This window comes from Anguilla rostrata, chromosome 15, assembly GCF_018555375.3.
Source record: "Anguilla rostrata isolate EN2019 chromosome 15, ASM1855537v3, whole genome shotgun sequence".
Taxonomy (NCBI): Eukaryota; Metazoa; Chordata; class Actinopteri; order Anguilliformes; family Anguillidae; genus Anguilla; species Anguilla rostrata.
The window spans coordinates 31849013-31868549 of record NC_057947.1 but is presented as its reverse complement, the minus strand read 5'-3'; the positions used below and the strand labels follow the sequence as shown (position 1 = coordinate 31868549).

Sequence of the window (19537 nt, the reverse complement as noted above, 5' to 3'; positions counted from 1 at the left end):
TACGGTTAATGTGGACACGTGCGTCGAGCAGTCGGATGACTGTGGAGTTATGTGGGGTCTACAGGCAGATTGTACGACTCCTCCAGCAAGTAGTCTGAGCTGTGGGGCCTCTGCGGCCCGGTGGCCTGCCGCTCTGAACTCTTTCAGTCCTTCCCGTTCGTGCTGTAAAACTCTGCACCCAATGAAATGTGAGCTACGGAATGTTGCAGCCAATGGCAGCCGTCCTGAAATGTGAGCTACAGAATGCACTTTTGACCATGGTTTTTTTTTTTTTTTTTTTTTTGTTAGTTAGTTTTTTTTTTCCAGGGCCTTCAAATAAAAAATGAACAAATCGTTCTCGTATTTCTGTAAGGATGTTCTCCCTCAAAATGACCGTTAAACCACGACCATTATAATTCACATGATGAACTACGCTAATAAAGCCGTTCTGTTTGAGGTCCGTTGTGGTGGAGCAGGCTTTCGAGCTGCCGCTAGGCCTGATGAGTCATGGTGGTCTCTGCACCGTACATGGAGAGGAACTGCTCTTCACGCTTGGTTCTCGAGTGCTACAGTGTGGACAGTGTGATGGGAAATGAGGACAGTGGTTTGGTGTGAGATACGAGGCCTGTGTCCTGACCAGGAATCAGAAGAGAGAGAAGCAGGAAGCTGTGCAGTGTGCTCGAAAGTTTCCCATGTCGTGACAAGCAGCAATGCATTGTGGGTCAGCACATGATGGACCGTCTTCCAGCTTCCTACCCCTACAGTTAGCCTCCCTCAGGGCTCCTGTATCCTCCTGTGAGAGGTGAGATTACTTAGTAGATATCCCTCAGGATATCCATATTCCTCCAATGAGGGGTGGCAATACTAACCATATACCCCTCTGGGTTCCTGTGTCCTCTAATGAGGTGTGAGAATACTCCGCAGATATTTCTCGAGATATCAATATCCTCTGATGAAGTGTGAGAATACTCAGCAGATATTCCTCAGGATATCCATGTTCCTCTAATGAGGTGTGAGAATACTAAACCGATATTCCTCAGAATATCCATATCCTCCAATGAGGTGTGAGAATACTAGGCAGATATTCCTCAGGATATCCATATCCTCCAATGAGGGTTGAGAATAGCACGCAGTTGCCAGGAAACCCAGATGTTCCGCATGAGTGAGTAAGCGCAAGAGTGCTGCCGGTGTACTCGGCGAACAGGCCAAGGAGCTGCCAGCCAGATGACGGGCCATCAGAAACACATTTTGAAATTCACGAAAAAAAGAGTCCTGTGATCTCAGAACCTCACTCTCAGATATATCCTGGAAGGATCTCGTGGCTCGACTCTCTCTCTCCAGGTCCGGATCGCTTACGGCTTGTCAGCGCCCTCATCAGCGGCAGCGGGGGGGCCCCTTCAGGCCACCGCTTTTCACGACGCCGTTCCATCATCCGATACCCCTCTTAAATCTTACAAGGCTTTTTCCCCCATAAAAGATGAGCAATAAAAAAGGAGGCTAAAAGAATGCTCTGTGTGGTTTGAGCGGCTGATCTGCATTCTGTCAGGGACGTGTAATCGCATTACTTGCTGCTGTGACCGGCCACACAGACTCGATACAGCGCTCTTACTGTAGAATCTGCCACACAGACTCATTACAGCGCTCTTACTGTAGAATCTGCCACACAGACTCCATACAGCACTCTTACTGTAGAATCCGCCACACAGGCACATTACAGCACTCTTACTGTAGAATCTGCCACACGGACTCATTACAGCGCTCGTACTGTAGAATCTGCCACACGGACTCATTACAGCGCTCTTACTGTAGAATCTGCCACACGGACTCATTACAGCGCTCTTACTGTAGAATCTGCCACACGGACTCATTACAGCGCTCTTACTGTAGAATCTGCCACACGGACTCATTACAGCGCTCTTACTGTAGAATCTGCCACACAGACTCATTACAGTGCTCTTACTGTAAAATCTGCCAAACAGACTCATTACAGCGCTCTTACTGTAGAATCTGCCACACGTACTCATTACAGCGTTCTTACTGTAGAATCTGCCACACGGACTCATTACAGCGCTCTTACTGTAGAATCTGCCACACGACTCATTACAGGCTCTTACTGTAGAATCTGCCCACGTGACTCATTACAGCGTCTTACTGTAGAATCTGCCACATAGACTCATTACAGCGCTCTTACTGTAGAATCTGCCACACGGACTCATTACAGCGCTCTTACTGTAGAATCTGCCACACAGGCACATTACAGCGCTCTTACTGTAGAATCTGCCACACAGGCACATTATAGCAACTTGCGCTCTTACTGTACAATCTGCCACACAGGCACATTACTGTATAGCAACTTGCGCTCTTACTGTAGAATCTCTGACAGCCATGATCCTTCACACAGCCTCACGCTGTATAGATCACTGCTATTGGCCTGTGTGACCCATTTAATGCACACAGAGTAGAACTGTGGCGGTTATTATCAATGCACCGTGACTGTGACGGCGATGGCGTTTTACAGATTGTGGACGTAGATTATGCTCTCAGTGAAGCAAGTTTAAGAAGTGTGTGTGTGTGTGTGTGTGTGTGTGCGTGTGTGTGTGTTGGTTGAGTCCCTTGTTGTTGGAGCGTCTTGTTGCAAGCTGGTGAAATTCCTGTTATTCACAGTTTGGGTTCCAGTTCTCTTATTTGGGTTTTTTTTTTTTTTGGATGGTGGTGTGGATAAATTCCAATGGTCATAGCTACAGTAAAACTGAGGAACAGCTGACGTAGCTTACACAGTAATTTCACACGTTTACGGTTGGGGGGGGGGGGGGGGAGGTGGGGGGGTCTGCCAGAGCCACAGTTTCTCCATGGAGTTTCGCCAGCAAACAGGCCAAACGGTTAAGGACGAAAAAATGTCTTGACGCAATTGCAGGTTTGTTTTGAGTGGGCGGAGCGAGGAGGGGTCCGTGCCATCGGCGTATTTAGACGGAGCCGGCTGAATTTATCACGTTCCTGTGATTTATGACCTCAGCGGGGGAGAGATCCGTCACTGCTTCTGCCGAACAAACAGCGGATTTCAAGTGAAAACTCAGCGAATGAAAAGATTCCCTGTGCGGCTGTTTCTCTTGGAGCCGCTGAACTCGGTTTGCTTCGTTTCCTGTTGCCATTAGTTACCCGGCGTTTACTGTAAGAGGGCATTTCCTTGTGCGATGTCTTTGATGCCCGCTCTTTCGCATGTAACGAGGACGACAGCTGTAGGACAGTAAACTGACGAAGAGGACAAATGAGGATGAAGAGTCCTGCAGCTGTAATGGGCCTGTTTAGGAAATCCCAAGCCTGCTGCTGCCCAGTTTATGAGGACCTGTCAGTCACACAGTTTCACCCCCCCCCCCCCCCCAACTGAGGACGGGAATCACAACTACCATGTCCCGTCTTGTCTCTGTACGAGGAGGACCCTTGAACTTAAGGAAGATGTTACAGAGGTGGGAGGGCAATTATGATGTGATTTCCCAAACTGAGGGAGAAAATGAAAACGGGAAATTCCATTAAATTCTGAAACTGCAAGGCAGGGTCTTTCCCCTTGCGAACAATCACTGGGCCGGGTGTAATCTCACTGCCGGGCCCTCTCGTGATTTATACTTTACCAGGGGCGGGAAACTCGTACCAGCGGAGTGGAAACGGCGACCGGCCCTAAAATAATTTGTGCTTTGCAGTCAGGGGTGTAGCACAAAATTCTGGGCCCTATACAAAAGCAGTCTCCGTGGGCCCCCTTCCTCCCTTGATCCATGTCTCTCGTGCATCATTCCAGACTTTTTCGGCTCCCCTCCGCAGCCCCCCCCCCCCCCCACTACGACGCCCCTGTTTGCAGTTGTGCTACAGACCCACGGAGAGGCAATCACTGCCATCATTAACAAACTGTCCTGCACGGTCATTAGCTTCAGTAACATGCTAGTCTGCGTGTATGACATCATCTGGGAAGGGGACCTGGCCAACCGTTCTCAGGAGAAAGCCATTATGGTCTTTTAAGGAAGTTTCAGAAGACAATTTGTTGTCAAATTTGTTTATTTCAGAAAAGCCTTTGTTTTCTGCAATGAGCTTTCCCGAATAATATTTTGGGTACGTGGCGAAAGTGGGTTGAGGGGTGGGGGCGAGGGACAGACTGCTTCCTCACTCCCTGACGTTAGTAGCGACATGTAGCCTAGCGCGCGTTGAAGCTGCAGGCTAGCCCTTAGGGCAGGGATCAGCAACTCACGGTCCTCGAGGGCCGAGAACTGCTGGTTTTCCACCCTCCCTTTGCCTGGGAGTCAGGTGTGAAGACAGTCTGGCCAATCAGTGGCACTAATTACCCCGGGAGAAAAGAAAACCAGGGCTGGATTTGGATTCGAGGGCCAGAGTTGCTGATCCCTGCTCTCAGGGGATCTGGGCAGATTAGGGCTCTCAGCGCTTATCTGAGAAGGCGGGAGCTCTCGGTAATTAGCATGTCAGCAGTGATGTCCTCACTCTGGAATTCTCCCTCCTACAAACACACACACACACACTCACACACACACACACACACACACACACACACACACACACACACACACACACACACACACACACACACCACACACCATCACACACACACACATCACACACACACTCACACACCACACACCCAACACACACACACTCACACACACACACACACACACACACACACTCACACACACACACACACACACCACACACACACACACACTCACACATCACACACACACACACACACACCACACACACCACACACCATACACAACACCACACACTCACACACACACACACACACACACACACAAACATACACACACAGTGTTTCCGAGGGGTTTTCTGGGTAAGGGGGTCACCCAGAGTCCAGGGGGGTACAGTCTCCAGCGGTATGGAGCACGACCCCCGACCCCACGCGTGGGGGAGGAAGTGATCTCGTCGCGCCGTAACGTTGACGAACACGCGATCGTAGACGGGCGAGCCGGAGATCGAAAACGGTTCGGGGGCGCTTTTGGAGTTTTTTTTTTTTTTTGTCATCGTTCTCGGGAGGCCGCGATGATGGATGACATCATCACTCATCAGGCCGCCAGTGATGGTCAGTTTCATTTGGCCCGGTGGGGGGTGGGGGGGCAGGGGGGGCGGGAGGGGGGGGGTCTGCGCTCTTCCTCTCCTGCTCTTAAAGTGCAGGGGAGCTGCCGCACGTAAACCGCTCTGACAGTATTAGCAGATAAACGCGGGCCGCTCGTCGTCGCCGCTTCGCGCCTGATGAGAACCAGCTGCGGGCCTCTGGAGAGAACCCTCTTCCACACCGTTTGAGCAGAACTTTCAGAGTTTCACCCGCGGAAACGATCGGCGGTTTATCTCTCAATTAACATTTTTTTACGATTTATCGCCGATCGGGAGCTGAGGTCATTTTTCCGGGTGGAGGAGAACTCCCTGGGAAAGTGAGCTGTAGGTGTAGGTGCTTCGCGCACCTTTACGTGCCATTGTGTTGGGCTAGTGGCTCGGATCTGCACGAAACCAGACCCGTTCTCATAAAGCCTTGGTGTCTTTAATGTGGGCGACGGTTCAGAAAAGATTTATGTGTTCTGTAACTACTTATACTTAGAGGTTTGGGGTTCTTGCGTGGGTAACGAGGAACGTCTGCCAAGAGGGCTGTTTTTTTCCATGATTAAAAGGGAGTCTCTCTTAGTCTCTCCCTCTTTCTCTGTTTCTCTCTCTCTCTCTCTCCTTGTGTCTTTCACTCCCTCTAAAATAAACTTTAAAGTAAAAAATGAAAAAATAAGGCTGACAAAAGAACCTATGTTGGTGAAGCAGTAGGCTTGACATCAATGCCTCTTTCAAGAATCAATAATTGGGAAAATGTCCTGATGATTATCGATAGGCTATATATCTGCAAAATGAAGATACTGGCTGTAGCCCAGCTTATAAACTTGTTGAATAGCCTATAACAATGATAATATTACTCGTAATCATCAGAAGAAGAATGGCAAAAAAATCTCACATGATGCAAACATTCTATTAAAATAGGCATTTAGCCGACATTTTGCCCCAGAAGTGTTCCATTTGTTTTGTTTTTGCCGATTTAGGCGAAACTTAGGCTACTCGTGCATAGAAAAGAACGAGCTTAACGACTCTGCTGCATCGGAACAGGATAAGGCAACGGAAAAGACTTGAATCAAATTGAATTCAAAATACGACTTTCATTAGGCCCACTGCCCTTTATAGGCTACTACTGTACACGTCAAGAAAGAAGTTTATAGCCTAGTCTAATCAGACTACGGCATTGTGTCTGTCGAAAGCTGTCAAACTGATGACTAAAATTGGGCAGAGGCTGAGGGGTGTGCTGTTGGCAGCAAAGTTATGTCGCCTCCCTGTGACGTTGTCCGTTGTATTGCATTATTGCAAAAGCAAATTCATAGAAGAACTCTGTCATTTTAATATGGTGGTGCCTCAAAAATTTCTCAACATAACGTGCCAATCAGTATTCAGTGTATTCACATTTTATGATATCCATATAAAGCAGTGAAAAAGTATATAATGACATTAACGAAATAAAAAAATAGAGTGAGTGAGTAGGCCTAATGGTTTTTGTCCCGCTCAGCTAGCTGACAGGGAGAGGGAAGGCGAAGACAAGCTCATTTGTCCTCCTCAGTCCTCCAGGATATGAGGGGTGATGTCATTGCGATGACATCATTCCTTATCTGGGGTGTGGAGCGCTGTCCACACCTTGTGCGTTCGGTCATATCGGAGAGCAAGATCCTGCTCACAGAAATGCATTCTGGGACTTCTATTCCTAGCATTAAAATGTTGGCTGTCGCCCAATGAGTTGGAATTCTCTGGATCTCTGAGGGTGTGTGAACTCCTTAGCCAATCCGTGACTTGCATTCGGCACTGAAGTGATGACACGCACCAATAACCAGCAGACACTGCTGCTTTCTGGGACAGAAGTTTCAGATTACACATCTAGACAAATAAGCACTAATTACAAGTAGGGAAAAGGGCAGCCCTTTGGTGCTAAGTTGCTTCGTGCAGTGATGGTTGTACTGAACCTCATGCTCTGCGCCGGAGGAAGTGTTCAGGGTTTCCTGTGATTAGCTGAGCCCATCGCTGCAGCTGCTTCTGTGTGGGAGCGGCACGCTGAGCACTCTGGGTGATTTAACGCCGTTTTGGGCCTGCTGTGTTTTCTCTGCTCCCGCGGTGTAATTAGCACTTAGCCTTGAAGGCGGCCCTGTTTCCCTGTTTCCTGTGGCAGCGCCCCTTCCTGACGCTCCCTTGATGGAGCAGAGGTCCCGTGCTCGGCCGTTGCCAAATCAAACACAGTCGCGCGGCCCCAGACCTCCACTAGGGGGCGCCCTTCCTGAGGCCGGCTGGCCTTGTGCAGTGAAAGGAAACCGTGGCTACCTCATGTCCATAAGGCAGAGGCCTGAGAGAACGTTACCATAGCATAGCATAGCATAGCATAACATAGAATAGCACGCTAAACGTCTGGTTCAGTTTAAAGTGACAGATCTTTGCTTTGTTATTTGTACAGAAAAATAGCCTTTAAAAAAAAGATTTAAATTAAAAACATTTTTATTGTATGTATTTTTAGGTATGCTTTTCCTTTAATACAAAATTATAGCGAAAATTATAGCGTACATTTTAATCTTTTTGCCGTGCTTGCGTACTTGCATACCACTTATGCCAACCCCATGGCAGTTCTTTGCCTACAAAGCCAATGATAAATGTGAACCTGACAACATTATTGCAGTGCCCATTCGCAAAAAAAATGCTTGAAACTTTGCTTTGCCAAGGGAGGCAACACATCCGACCAAGCAAAGCATCTGTCAGACAACCACCAACCACCCAGTCTCTCCAGGGCCTTAAAATCCCGACAGGTGTGATAAAGTCAGGAGTTCGGTATCGGGAACAAGACCACCACGCACACATTACCCCAGCCAGACCAGCCTGCCAGAACATGTCGCTGCGGGATTTAACAGTTCTACACAGAGAGGAAAGGAGCCGGAGTAATGACTCGTAGACACAGAGAGACAGAGAGACAGCTTTTCCGTTTGGGCCAAGAGGTGCTGAGCAGCGCCAGGGTTTCCACCTGTCTGTCAAACTCACTCACTCGCCCCCTCTGTCCACTTCCCCTTCAGAAGCCCTGTTTGAGTTATCCTCACAGAACCAGACCTTTTAATGGGAAATTCTGCATCTAGGGGCAGTGTGTGTGTGTGTGTGTGTGTGTACGTGTGTGTTATTTAGTGAGTGTGTGTGTTTGTGTGTGTGTCTGGTGAGTGTGTGTGTGTGTGTTTGTGCATTTGGGAGTGTGTGTGTCTGGCGTATGTGTGTGTGTGCGTGTGTGTGTGTTTTTGAGTGTGTGTGTGTGTGTGTTTTTGAGTGTGTGTGTGTGTGTGTGTGCATGCGTGTGTGTATGTGTGTGTGTGTGTGTGTATTGTATGTGAGTGTGTTTGTGTGTGTGGGTGGGTGTACTGTATGTGAGTGTGTGTTTGTGTGTATGCGTGCGTGCATGCATGCGTGCGTGCGTGTGTGTGTGTGTGTGGGTGTATGCATGTGTGTGCGTGTATCTGTGAGTGTAGTGTGTGTAGTGTGTGTCTGTTAGTTTTGGAGACAGCCCTGGTTTTGTGAGCTGTTTGTGAGGTGGTTAATAGGCTGCTGCTGGCATGGCGTGGTGAGCGTTTAGCCTGTTTTTTAAAGGCATTTAAAGCTCCTCGTTAGTGGAGCTCGGGGTCAGGCAAGGACACGGCTTCCCATCCGCTCCAGCTTGGAGTCACCGCCATGTTACCGCCAAGGTCAGTGGCCCGTTTGGGACTTGAGCCCATCGTCCTCCAAATTTTCCATGCTCTGACCACTGCACCACCCCGTTACCTTCCTGCCGAATCAAATTAATGACTGCAGCTTCCCCTACCCCTGTACTCAGAAGCACATTCTCTCATGGTGAATATCTACATGGGGAAAATGATATGACCGGACTTACTTTTACTTACTCCTGGGTTCGATCAAACCACCAAGTCATCTTTAAGAAACAGGATGTTCAAAAAAAAAAAAAAAAAAACCTTCAAAAGTCAAAATCTGTTAAGGGGGAAGAGTAGAGTCATTTTATTTGAAAATGGTGCCAGATCAGTCTGGGAAGTTTTTTTTTTTCCCCTGGTTGAACAGCCCTTGAAGTGACTGGGGGGTGGAGATTTAATCCAGGGGTGAGACCTGGCAGCAGCGAGAGTTGGCATAGCAACCAGGAGGAATGCTAGTGTTCCAGCCTGGCCTGTAGTGACGGTGTGGTCGTGGATTTCGGGGGCGGGGGGGAGGGGGGAGGGGGGGTTCAGGTTACTCCCGAGCCTGGGCACAGGCACACCTGGTGGGATGCAAGATGTCACACCTGTTCCAAAACTGAGATCACGTCTTGTTTTGTTTAGCATCGCATAGGCATGCGCCTTCGCTTAATCCTCCTCTGGGGGCAGGTGCCAGTATGCCAACCCCACAAAGGTGTGACTGTTATTATGTGCTGCGTGCCATGTGCCAAGCCTGCATCTTTTTTTAAAGAATGTTTTTTTGGTTTTTTTTGCGGGACCATTTCCAGGGAAGGCTCGCTCGCACCAGACCCGTCTTGTCGCGGCTTCGCGTAAACGCATACCTCAGCGCGCGAGTAATCCTTACCCCTAACAGCCAGTCATCTACGGCCCAGTTAAAATTCCAACCGGTGATAAATCCACCCTTTATTAAAGTCGAGGGGGTGCGTTCTGAGAGAGGCGTCTCTGCGTTTCCTGGCGTCGGCGTTTACCGTTCGAGGTGGAGGCCTGGATGCAACCGGGAAAGCGACGTCTGTTGCCGTGCACACTGTTGCCTAGCAGCCTTAAAGCTCAGGGCACTTTAAAAAAAAAACTTACCATAAACGCTGAGATGAGCTAAATGGTAAATGGTAAATGGACTGCATTTATATAGCGCTTTTATCCAAAGCGCTTTACAATTGATGCCTCTCATTCGCCAGAGCAGTTAGGGGTTAGGTGTCTTGCTCAAGGACACTTCGACACGCCCAGGGCGGGGTTTGAACCGGCAACCCTCCGACTGCCAGACAATCGGTCTTACCTCCTCAGCTATGTCGCCCTACATCGCTACAGGGCTACATCGGCAGTGTTCATATGTGAGTAAAAAAGTAACATAAACGACCTAAAACAGCGGAGAGCATGATTTTGTTTTAAACTGACGGAATGTCGAGCGCGTCCGCCGTTTTGTTTTTGTATTTGGAACGTTAGCGGCTGAAACATGGCAGGGCACCGCGGGATTGTGGGAAGAAGTCGAACGCGCGGTTCCACACCAAGGCCAGACCCGCAGAATCACTTCACTTTTGGCAGCCGTCCTCCGAGCGAGAGGGGGGGGGGGGTTGGGGGGAAAGAAGTGTTTAAGTGCCTGGAGAAACATAAGGAGGGTAGCGGTCTCCAGAGGGACCACGCTGCGCCCCCCCCCCACCACCGCCTCTGTGAGCTACGCTGTGACACTAAAGTTTTCCGCTCAGGAAACACAGTTCGGCCACATTTTTAACATAAGATAATGACGATACAATCCAGTGGCTGGGCAAATCCATGATGGAGCCACAGATTGAACTGACAAGACCGCAGTAGATAGCTTGTGTTCAGAAACGTTGACCTGGTTGGAGAAGCTTTGGGTAACAGTGACCCTGCTGAGCACTGCCTGTGCCTGGCAGGACAGTGTTCACTGTGTGAACTAAACTGTGTTCTTGGCTAGAAATTGCTGCACAAAATAAGTATTGTATCTTATTTAGCCTGTGTTTTGTAGTTGTCCGTGACCATGAAATGCACTTTTTTGTACGTCGCTTTGGATAAAAGCGCCTGCCAAATAAATGTAATGTAATGTAATGCAGGAGAACCCAGTGAAACCAAAAGACGACTGGAGAAAAAGCACCAAGGGGCTCACGGAAGTGCAGAGATTCAGGCGTACCTCTCTACGTGTTCTGTATAAACAGAGATACACCGAGCTGAATATTTGTCGATGCTACACACAAAAACGCACGGGATCCTTGAGATCGAATGTCGCGTTTCGTGGAGAGACTCCGAGTCTGAGCATCTCAACTGAAAGGAACTGCAAAAACATCATGGACTGCTTTCTGGCCCGGCACATTTCCGCAAGGAATGATGATTGTTTTTGTTCTGTTTCATAACTGTTTGTTTTCCTTAAAGAGCATCATCGTCGCCATGGTTACTGCACGGGCTGTGTATTTATGTGTGACTCAACCTGTGTTGCCTGCAAGAGTAAAAAAAAAAAAAGGAATTCAACTGCCAATCAGAGTGGTTGGATAAAATAAAAGCAGCATCATGTGATGCTGCACAGCTCTTCCTGACGCTAAGCTAGGTTGCGCCTTTTAAACACGTTGCTTCGACCGTCACAGTACTGACGCTTTTCACATCCAAGCATTGTGTGTGCATATGTGTGTATATTTGGCAGTATTATTTAATTTGCTTGGAACAAAGTCTTTCCTGCTAAGAATCACACCCTGAGTGTTTTTTTTTCACATACTGCCATTTGTACGGCTTGGTATCTACGAGAGAACCTGAGATGAAGGAGGTAAGGGTTCAGCGGCTGTGCCCCACCTTGCGAGTCAAACCTGCAACCTTTATGGTCCAGTCCGTGGTGTTCCCGCGCGCAGTCGCCTGTGGTGCTCACCTCTTCCGCTCCCACTCCTGCTCCTGCTGAACACGTGGCTCCTGTTCCTGGACTCGCGGTGACTCCTCTGCTGCTCCTCCAGCTTGTGCAGGGAGCCTGTTCCACCAGGAGCAGCTGGTCTAGTGTGCGTCTCTCTCTGTGAGCCTGTTCCACCAGGAGCAGCTGGTCTAGTGTGCGTCTCTCTCTGTGAGCCTGTTCCACCAGGAGCAGCTGGTCCAGCGTGCGTCTCCCTCTGTGAGCCTGTTCCACCAGGAGCACTGTCTAGTGGCGCTCCTCAGCCTGTTCCAGGCCATGTGCTCTCCTCTGTGAGCCTGTTCCACCAGGAGCAGCTGCGCCCTTAGCTGTCCCAGACAGTGTCCGTCGTCCCTCTGTTAGCCTGTTCCACCAGGAGCAGCTGTGAGAGGAACACAGCAGGTTTTCTTTCTTTTTTTTATTATTTAGAAAGTTTCTTTCTTATTTTTTTTTTAGAGACTGCGAGAACTGAGGTCAAGTGAAATTGCGAGTGAACTGCGAGGTCCAGACGTACGCGAGCGCAGTCGAATCCGGTTCCACGTGCAGCCATTTTATGGCTTCCGTTCGTTCAGCAGCCAAAATACGGCCCGTGGCGTGAAGCGCGTGCCTTTCAATTTAAGAGCGCTCGGGGTGCTGAAATGCCCGAAAGCGGCAGATCCTGCAGCCCCTCGCTCGGGGGACCGGACCACTGCGGATCGCTGCATTAACGGGGCCTGTGGCTCGGCGGGGGCCCAGACTTCCTGGAGCTCCTGGCTCCCTCGGCCGGCCACGCTGACTCACGGGCGCGATGCGTACAGAAGCGCGCCGTGAGGAATGGCGGAGGAGTCCCGCCGACAGACCCCAGCAGCTGCTCTCACACGCTGCAGAGCCCTTGGCTGCGTCCGTTACGATTGGTGCTTTGCTCCGCATGCATGCCGTGACATTTGATTTAGTCGTTCATAAACAGATTTTTACTGCAGCGAAAACTTTTCGGTTTCCAGAAATCTTTTCACCCTTTGTGAAGGAGCTTGGCCGGCCTAAATCCCAGACACCCGTCGGCATGTCCCCAACCCGCCCCTCCCCCCCCACACACATCCCCCCAAGCCCAGAGCCCCCTGGCTGCTAAATCAGCGCTGGTGTAATGGGGCTTGCTCTGGTGTAATGGGGTTTGCTCTGGTGTAATGGTGTTCGTGCTGGTGTAATGGTGTTCATGCTGGTGTAATGGGGTTTGTGTTGGTGTAATGGTGTTTGTGCTGGTGTAATGGTGTCTGCTCTGGTGTAATGGGGTTTGCTCTGGTGTAATGGTGTTTGTGCTGGTGTAATGGGGTTTGCTCTGGTGTAATGGGGTTTACTCTGGTGTAATGGGGTTTGCTCTGGTGTAATGGTGTTTGTGCTGGTGTAATGGTGTTCGTGCTGGTGTAATGGGGTTTACTCTGGTGTAATGGGGTTTGCTCTGGTGTAATGGTGTTTGTGCTGGTGTAATGGTGTTCGTGCTGGTGTAATGGGGTTTACTCTGGTGTAATGGGGTTTGCTCTGGTGTAATGGGGTTTGCGCTGGTGTAATGGGGTTTGTGCTGGTGTAATGGGGTTTGCTCTGGTGTAATGGGGTTTGTGTTGGTGTAATGGGGTTTGCTCTGGTGTAATGGGGTTTGCTCTGGGGTAATGGCGTTTGCGCTGGGGTAATGGGGTTTGCTCTGGTGTAATGGGGTTCGTACTGGTGTAATGGGGTTTGTGCTGGTGTAATGGGGTTTACTCTGGTGTAATGGGGTTTGCTCTGGTGTAATGGCGTGTGAGCTGGTGTAATGGGGTTTGCTCTGGTGTTTGCTCTGGTGTAATGGGGTTTGCGCTGGTGTAATGGTGTTTGCTCTGGTGTAATGGTGTTTGCTCTGGTGTAATGGGGTTTGCTCTGGTGTAATGGTGTCTGCTCTGGTGTAATGGCGTTTGCTCTGGTGTAATGGGGTTTACTCTGGTGTAATGGGGTTTGCTCTGGTGTAATGGGGTTTACTCTGGTGTAATGGTGTTTGTGCTGGTGTAATGGCGTTTGCTGATCTCCCCGGGCTGTTGAATCAGCGCTGGTGTAATGGGGTTTGGCTCAGGCTCCCTGTGTGTAAGACGAGCTCTGGGTGACTGTATGTGTGCACAGACAGGGCGGCGCGTGATTAAGGCATGATGTCATTTTCACATCCGAGTCCGTTTCCGCCGCCCGTCCCCCCCCCCCTTCCCTCCAGTTTTCCCAGGCCTTGAGCATTTACCACGGAGTAACGGGCAGAATTCCCGGAGGCCGTGGAACTGCCCCAGACAGCCCCCTCTCTATGGGCAGGACTGTCCAATGCTTGTGCCTGAGAGCCACAGGGTTCTGCTGGCTTTTGCTTCATTGCAACTTAATCGATCATTTAAAAAATCTGATTGAACCGTTAACTCAATCCACCTGGTTCATTGGGTCTGAGTTCTTAAGGTAAACCCCCCCCCCGCCGGGACCAGGGTTGGGGATCCCTGATCTAGGGATAGAAGAATTCACACTTGTGAAAGGTTGCGAGTTCAAATCCCAAACAAGCCCTAAGTGCACAGTTACATGCGCCTCAGTTTCTCGTCTACGTCTCCCTGCAGAGTTGCTAGTAACGGTCCTGCCTCTCAGCGGCTCCTGTTCTGTTTCCGACGGTAACGCAGATGTTCTTCACTCGGACAGAGAGAGAGAGCGTTTCTGGATAAGAGCGAACTGCCAGCTGCCTGTAATGCAGAGCTTCCCCCCCTGACTGAGCCCCCAAAAAGCGGGTCTGAGGCAGCTGCTCACGGGCCCCTCGGCTCTTTAACGAGACAACGGCGGTCCGGAGGGTTCTCACCCAGCCAGAGTTACCCCCCCCAAGTGCCTTTCCTCAAAGATACAACAGCGGTGCCTGACCCAGGAATCGCACCTGTAACGTCTGGATTACAAGTCCAGTTCCCTCACTTCTGCACTGCACTGATAACTTGGGTTTGATTCCCCAGTAGGACGCGGCCGTTGTACCCTTGAGCGAGGTGCTTAACCTGCATTGCTTCAGTACACATCCAGCTGTATAATTGGATACAATGTAAAATGCTTTGTAAAAAAAAAAGTTGTGTAAGTCGCTCTGGATGAGAGCGTCTGCTAAACGCCTGTAATGTAATGTAATGGAATGTAATGTAATGACTTCATGTGCAAGGAATTATCAGCAACAACAACGTGCAGAACGTGAACTTTTGGGGCTGAGTTTGCCATGAGCAGCCGGAGTGGATTCTGAGAGGTGGTGGTGGAAAGCGTTAACCGTCTTCTGCCGTACGTCCTGTTCTTTCATAGTTGTGCTGTGAGCGCATTTTTATTTGAAATGCTGTCAGCCTTGGCGAGTGAGTGGGGGGGGGGGGAGCTTAATTAATGACCATATGAGGCGAAAACAACCCTCCTTCCTGTTCCTGCTAGTAATATTGTTTATGGTGGTATTTGTGTCTGACTTTGCCGTCAAGAGAAAAAAAAAACATACAACAGCCATTAAGCAGCATGCGTAACGTCAGAACCTTCCATCTCCGAAAGAAAAAAAAGCATGTTCCTTTCAGGAGCATACCAAATTTAGAATGAGTGTTCAATTTTTTTCTTTTTTTCTCAGAGAAAACGTAAGTAGGGCCGTCTGGGTGGTGTAGAGCTATAAGCACTCGCCTACCACCGCAGAGACCCGGGTTCAATCCCCGGCAGTGGTACTTCCGGCTTGGTCAGGCGTTCCTACGAATACAATTGGCAGTGTTTGTGGTGAGGGTAAAAGCCAGTGACATGAGTTAAACTCCCCATAAATAGGCTATAGCCTAACTGTTTTGTTTTTCTTTCCTAGGTATCGAAGTGTAATTCTGTGTGATGTAAAGTGAGATGAACTGAGGGCCGTTGAACACGCATCTCTGTCTGTAAAACAGTCTGTTGTTAAAGTGCAAAGGCTTCACGGCATTGAGAAGATAGGTGTTTGGCCTTGGTGGTCCATCGCCCCCATATCATCTGAGGTCACCCGAGGTCTGCAATGTAGGCTACTTGTTACTGAAAGTGGCCAGGAAAGATTAGCTGGCATAGTTACGCAAAACTGGGAGCTTCCTGAGAGCGACTTTTGCCAAAGTAGAAATATTGTGCTCCAAAACCAGCTCAGCTGGGACAATCTAATTACTTTCCACAATGGATTAACTGGGATTGGAGTGCTACACTATGACCCAGAACCCCTTTTTTGTAGTCAAAGAAAAAGAATTGCAGCGTGAATTCTTTTATATTTTGAACCTAATCATACAGGATCAGTTTGCAAAGTAGTGCAACAGCTCTTGACTTGCACATGACTTACTGAATATATGCGTTTCCACCTGGAGTCTCATCAGTCATCAAACGTGCACCTGTCTCACGGATCTTTCTGTCCATTAACTCCAGTTTTGCCATTAACAGATCAAGTTAACTGTTACTGCTCAAGACCTCCAAGTTGCAATAACTGCCAGTCAGCACAAAGGCCGAACAAGTTTGAAAACACCGCAGCATCATTTTTCCAAACAAATAATATCAGTTTATTTTTTAAAAAACGCAATACGAATCAGAACAGTCAAAACCAGGGCTGACCCAGCAGATCTAGACCTAACTCTCACAGATCAGACCCGATCTGAGCTGTGTCTCATATAATATTTTTAGAGGCAGTTAAATTTATTTTTGGCTGGACCGCAACAGCGGGGTCAGCCCAGAAACGCGAATGTCTGTGACCGAGTGACTGAGCGAGTGATCAAGTTACACCATTGGTCGGCCGAGTTATGAAGTTACGCCATTGGTCGGCCGGATCACGTGTGTTAGGTCCAGCCATATACTAGGTTTTGACCTGGTCTTGTTTTTAATAGCTTTTGTTTTGTTGCAGTAAAAGCCCTGTTCTTTCTCAGCTTCGCGTTCTCTTTCGCGAGCTCAGGTCAGTGAATACGGCTTTTTTTAAAAATGTTTCCGGGCCGGATAATTTATCGTACCAACGTTTGCAAACAAATTACGGTAATGTTCAAAGATGACAGGCCCACCTGCTTTCCCAGTTGTTGCCTAGACAACAGTGATTTGTGCTGCATCAGTGGCTCGCGTTTGCATAGACATTACTTTGCATTACAGGCATTTAGCAGACGCTCTTATTCAGAGCGACCTACATTGCATCCAATTATACAGCTGGATATACACTGGAGCAACGCAGGTTAAGTACCTTGCTCAAGGGTACAACGGCAGTGTCCTACCGGGGAGTCAAACCTGCGACCTTTAGTCTACAAGGCCAACTCCTTAGCCATTATACTACACTGCCGCATAGCTGATGAATGTGCTTGAGTTAATGAAGATGGCATCATAAAGTCGTCGTTTCAAATGCAAATTAGTTTTGTTCCAGCCATACGTTCAGACAGTGAATTTTTCTTTTGTTGTTTTCATTTTTTTTTTAATTGTCTAGAAAAGACAAATTGGGTTCGGAAACTCAGCCCTTTTCCACAAATTAGCTTTTCAAGTGGGGAAACGGTTATAATTTAGGCTTTAAGCACGCTGTAAAATGTTTGTGTTGTTGGAGAAAGGAATCGTGCAACCATTCTCAGATGAAAGAACGTCTTAGGGTCTGTCGAAAGCCCACTGCTTTTTGAAATAAAGAGGCGGAGCTGATTCTAGCATTGCCCAGGGAACGAAGGGTTTCAGTTGGCCGTGATAACAGCACATCATCGCACACTTGGGCCCCCTGCTGGTAGGCCAAGGGCCAGCGAGAGTGCACTGGAATCTTGTTCTCCAGCCTTAATTTGTTACTCTGTAATATGTCAGACCCTCAGAAAATTCTCGGGCCGTCATGGCCAGCTAGGCTAATCTTGCCAAACTGAATTTAGTTGGCTAATTACAGCAGCTACCTGACCAACTTGACCATCCTTGATAAGCATAGTAACGATCCTTAACACTATCCACTGAAATGCCACTCACTGTCGATCCATACTTCCTCTTTATCTCCTTCTTCCATTGGTCCACATCCTTTTCGCAATTAAAAAAGGGGCCACACCCAGAAACATCTCAAACACTTCTTAGAACGCCAAATACAGGCAGGCTAGCAAGGACTGGGCAGAATTGCACACAGACACAGGTTGCCAGTGCATCATAGTAATGAATGAGCATGGCTGTTTTATGATATTTTCAAAGGTGCATAGTATGCCATTAGGCCACACAGGAAGTGTCCTCCTGGGGCTCATGTCTGTGCCAGCCTGGCTTGCGAACTGCACTGTGAGCGATGAGTATCATCACTAAGCATCGCAGGCTTCTGAGGAAAGCACACGCTTGTCTGCGCTGTCCCCGATTAATGCTGGTTGCAGTGATGCGTGATGTGTATCTGTACACACATACAACTGGGCATGCCAAATTAGCAAGGAAAAGTGAAGGTTTATGGCACAAAAAGCACTTTTTATTTTATTTTTAGTTTTTTTTTTCAACTGTGCAAACTCAGGAATGGGGCTGAGCGTGCGTTTGAACATTTTTATTTTATTTTAAAAATCTTTTGTAAACCACGCTGTTCCTGCCCTTTCCCCCCCTCGGACTCCCGGCCTCGCTGGAGGGAGTTTGTTTTAGCACCAGCTGGCCCAACTCTAAATATTTGGGCTGGTGCTCTCGCTGCTCCTGCCCTCGACGGATGTTCCGCCCGTCCGCGTCCGTCAGTCCTTTCGCCAAATCGGAAAACGGACGCCGAATCGTGTTAGCCGCCAGCTTTGGTGTCTGGCATCACTTCCAGCCGTGCCCTTTGGACGTTCCTTCCGGAACATTCCGCTACATTAACCCTCTTTCCTTCTCTGCATGAGAAAAGATGATGCTTGTTCAGAGCTGCTGGGATTTTACCCTTCGCAGCGAAAAACCTGTTTTTTTTCTTCTTGGTTTTTTTTTTTTTACAAGTCTTGAAATGGCGGACACGTGCTCCCCCCCCCCCGCCCCCCCCACAGCCGGCGATAAATCAATCAGTCAGTAGGTCTTTGTGTTTGTATTGAGCCTTTTACAGATGGGTAGCTGTCGCACGACTCCACCTCGCTTCGCTCCGTTTGTTAATGATCGATTTCATCCGAGCGCGGCTGCTGTTGGGAGTCGAAAGTGGGCCTGCGTGGGTATTTTAGTATCCAGGATGTGTTGGAGATTAAGATTTAATATCTTGGACTCATATTTGTTTTTGGATTCATGGATCTTAAAAACCTTTTCCTCCTCGTCCCCCACCAGTGTTGTACACCCACTGAAGAAAACCCATTTCCCTCCTGAATGCTGCCCACAAAACTTTTGAATTTGAGAGAAAGATGTTGCCGTTTAATTGGCCGATTAGGCTTTTGGACGCAGGGTTTGTCAAAACGAGACTCAAATGAATACTTTGGCCGAGACTTCTACTCTGCGGCAGGAGAGCAGTGGGATCTTAACAGACTCCAGGAAATGTCTAGCTCTCTATATTTATATTATTTTAATGAAAGCTGCCACCTCGGAGGGCGATATATTTTTTATTGTTGACTGTGATTTTCTGTTATTTTTATGGCTGGGTTCCTGACTCTTTACTCCAAAAATACTGGACTTGCACTGCATGGAAGCAGGACGTGTAGGAGGGAGGACACAGATGGGAGGTTAGGGGGAGCAGTATCAGGTTCCGTCAGTAAGCTGTGCGCATGCATGGAGCAGAGATATGAGACCTCCTCTGGCAGAATTTCTTACCGATAGAATTGTATTTATTCATTTTGTATTGAAAATAGTCTGCATTCGGGGCTTAGTTATCTTCCATCTTTTCTGTTCAAGCTAAGGCCGCCTTCATAAAAAAGGAGTGCTTCTGATGGTATGCCATTGATCCTGAAGTTTTAAAAACTGCATTTTTAAACACGGACACACACCCCAGGTTTGCACGCTG

The 19537-nt window shown here is 48.6% G+C and overlaps 2 protein-coding genes across 3 annotated transcripts in view; one reads left to right on the top strand and one right to left on the bottom strand.

Annotated features, from left to right (window-relative positions):
- Nucleotides 1–19537, top strand: part of cmss1 (cms1 ribosomal small subunit homolog) — a 73643-nt gene that overhangs the window by 39120 nt on the left and 14986 nt on the right. The window lies entirely within an intron of this gene.
- The window catches only part of LOC135240919 (filamin A-interacting protein 1-like), a 58206-nt gene that overhangs the window by 30360 nt on the left and 8309 nt on the right, over nt 1–19537 (bottom strand). The window contains exon 1 of one of the 2 annotated variants that reach the window (XM_064310970.1): nt 11665–11915. The exons of the other annotated variant lie outside the window; for it this stretch is intronic. The gene's annotated coding sequence lies outside the window, so the exon portion shown is untranslated. Of the gene's footprint in view, nt 1–11664; nt 11916–19537 lie in introns of those variants that run through there. 2 annotated transcript variants of the gene reach the window in all.